Source organism: Rhea americana, unplaced genomic scaffold (genome assembly GCF_003343005.1).
Source record: "Rhea americana isolate MKP2758 unplaced genomic scaffold, rheAme1 scaffold_41, whole genome shotgun sequence".
Lineage (NCBI taxonomy): Eukaryota > Metazoa > Chordata > Aves > Rheiformes > Rheidae > Rhea > Rhea americana.
In genome coordinates this window covers 1,705,469-1,708,673 of record NW_028186546.1, presented here as the reverse complement: position 1 = coordinate 1,708,673, position 3,205 = coordinate 1,705,469, and the positions used below count along the sequence as shown (strand labels likewise).

General features: G+C 55.2%; 1 long non-coding RNA gene across 1 annotated transcript; it reads right to left on the bottom strand.

Moving 5' to 3' along the window:
* Positions 1–633: 633 nt before the first annotated feature.
* LOC146590386 (uncharacterized) lies at positions 634–2,974 on the bottom strand. The gene is made up of 2 exons (XR_014897019.1): positions 2,454–2,974; positions 634–2,009 (listed from the first exon to the last, which is right to left on the bottom strand). It is a non-coding gene; the product is annotated as an uncharacterized LOC146590386 (long non-coding RNA).
* Between the last annotated feature and the right edge of the window lie 231 nt (positions 2,975–3,205).

Genomic DNA, 3,205 nt, shown 5'->3' with positions numbered 1-3,205 from the left:
GATACGAAGCAGAATCAACTATGCCCAGTTTGGGCTCCTCGCAAGAAAGACCTCAGTGTTTTCCAGAGAAGCCCTGGGAGAAATCGCCAGCTTGACGGCGTGCATGCTGCGCAGCGAGCAGCCCGGCCGAGCTGCGGAGGCAGGCGGGTGTCTCCAACACCCCTGCGAGGAGGCAAGGTACAGTCGGAGGGGAACCGGACCTGACACGCGAGCCTGAAAGCCAAGCAAGGCTGGAGTTTCAGGTTATGCAACAACCTCCTTGATCTCTCCCAGGAAAGGAAATCAATTTGTCCAGGAGATGAGATCACATAAATCTAGCTGGGGGGGAGGATCCAACTTTATCCGGCAGGCTGCGAGCCCGCTTGGGCGCTCGGACGCCAGGAAGCGCCTCTGCGTCCCGGCAGCCGCTCGCACGCTTCCCCGACACACAAGGCCTGGTGGGTTCGCCTCCTTCTGCACCCCGCCTGCCTCCAACCATGCCCCTCGTGCCAGCTCCTTTGAAGAGCCTGAGTGTTAAACACAGCTGCCAAATCTCTCGCTTGCATTTTCTCCTCTGGTCRCCAGGGATTTTTACACCCTCGCCGTAACGCATTACTTAGCAACATTTAAAACAGAAGGATCGAGAAACAAATCTCCAGCACCGCCAATTTATTAAGACCAAATACTTGTTTGATAGCTACAGAAGGACATTTCAATTACCCTCTACACATAAACTTCAGCCCACGTGACACCCCTGGGTTTAACCAGGACACAAGCCAAACATCCCAGGCTCTCCGGGAAGGCAGATCTCCCTTCTCTGCCCGGTTAATCATTGAAGGAGGAAAGAGAAAAGAAGTTTTCCCAAGCCCTAAGAAACGCGTTGTCCTTGGGACAATATAAGCTTGTGGGGGTGATGTCATTTCTCCGGCGAGTGAGGTCGAGCCCACGGAGAATCAGGATTTCCTCTCCCATTGCGGTTCAGAGAAAAAACGTTGTTCCAAATCTGAGAATCCCTCCAAATGTCTGTGCAGCCGCTCCGCTTCCTCCAGGCTCCCCACAATAGTTGCAAACAGTGAAAGTGACTGGGGGGGGGATCTACATTATTTTTTTCCAAAAATAAAGGGCATTTGCAGTGTCATTTGGGAATTACGGCCCTCTTTGGCATGTGCTTTCTGCCCACTTCCCAGTTGGGACAAGAGAGTCTAGAGCTGGGATGTGGAAGCGAACTGATTTTTCATGTGCAGATGAGGCAGGCAATCCTACGTGCATCTTTGCAAACACCCAGCTGCTTTGAAAACCCTGTGTTTGAAAGAGGAGGCAAATAGCGGGCGTGAGGCTGGAGGCTGACTCCTCTTTGAAGCAGCCAAGGAATGTTTAAGCACCTTTCAGGAAAGTCTCCTGACCAATTTCTAGGAGGWGGTGGTGCAAAAGAAGGCAGGTGGAAAAACATGCTGAGCAGAATCATTGCACTGGTCACAGACGAAAGAGCCATGTTTGCAAAAAAACTAGCTGCAGCAGCATTTAAAGCTGGCATTACCCTCCTAAAGAGGTTTTTGAACTCACTTAGAAAGAGTATCTTATAGAAAGTCCTCTTTGTTGGCAGGGTGGTGAGACAGTCCTGAGAAAAGGGTGTCAGTAGCAAAAATCACACACAGCCTTTCTTGGCAGAGATGAACACGGCCACAAGGACCAGACCATGCTCTGACGCAGCTCGCTTCAGCCTGACCCCTTCCAAGCRCTTTGCCCCAGGGGTGAATGAACCTGGACTATTGCTGTCTCCTCCTGGAAAAGCTGGTTTAACCCCTGGGGACCCACGGTGGTGATCAGACCCACGGCAAAGTCATTTTGGAGCGCCAAACTGCAAGGTAGCACTGGGTCTCACCAACACCACCGCGTCGCAGGGCGTGCAGCACCTTCCTCATGTCCACACGCTCCCAGCGAGGTAACACAAGAGCCATGGGCCTCTGATGCCGCGAGAYGACAGCGTTTCCCCAGGCTCCCTGGTCCTCCAGCTGCTTCGGTCCTCCTCTCTAGAGGGGAGGTGTCAGTATAAACATAGGCACAAACTTCTCTTTTGCACCTTTTTCTGCCTCTGAGGGCCCCTTCCTCRCTTCCGAGCAGGGAATAACCCCTCCTTCACAGCTGTGCAGATGCAGCAACAGCATTAACCCCTGAAATAAACCCTGCAGCCAACTATCAACGGCGTCGACGCCATACTGCTAAAGGAGTCGATCCACAGCAAGGTTTGCTGCCCAGCCTGGGCACTTCCCTGGGTTTTCCACCCTGCRGGGACTCTCCCTGGCTCCACTGGAGATGCAGGCGGTGTCCTTGGGTGCCCTTTGCTTCCCGGGAAAGCCTGAGCTGCCAGCCTACGCTGCCTCACGGCAGGCCGGGCCAAAACAGCGCCACGGCCAGCCGTCACAGGTGAAGATGTCTGAACTCTGGCGTCTCCGTGAAGACATCCACGTGCSTACCGGGCTGAATCCCCTGTTGTGGTACATAGGGATCCAAGYGTGATTCAGCTGGACAACCCCCTTATTTCCTTCCTAGAAGGTATTCTTCTGCTTTCCACCTCCTTCCTTCCTTGTGCTCCTTAAGGAATCTGGGTTACCAGCTGCACAGGCACTGATGGACCTGCTCTACTCTTTGCAGAGGGGGTGACAAACCTCTGAACCTAAGAGGTTCAGGGGCAGCCACAAGCTACCAAGAGGGCCTGCAAAACGTGACCACGTGCCATCGAGAATCTCAGTCCACGTGATCGCCACAGCCCGGAGGAGGAGGCCCGGAGCTGCCGCAGCGCAGCGCACCCAGTCCTCCTCAGCCTCCTCGCAAGTGCCCACCCTCCTCTGCCACCCCGTCCCCATGGCCACCCCARTCCTTTTCTGTAGCTCCTGTTGCTCCTGCAACCCCTTTTCCCCCATCCCTACTGCCACCTGGTTGCTATGTGCCCACTAGATCACCCTCCATCCCCCAACCACCTCCCGTCCCCACTGCTACACACTCCCCACTGACACCTTGCCTCTGTGTCCCCACTACACTGTCCCCCAGCCCCATGGTCACCTCCTCTCCCCRCTGCCACCCCCATCCGCATCCCCATTGCCACATTGTCCTCATTGCCACCCTGTCCCTCCATCTCCACTACGCTGTCCCTCGTTCCATGGTCACCTCTGTCCCCAGGGCCATCTCCTGGCCCCACTGCCCTCCTGTCACCCCATCCCCGCTCCCA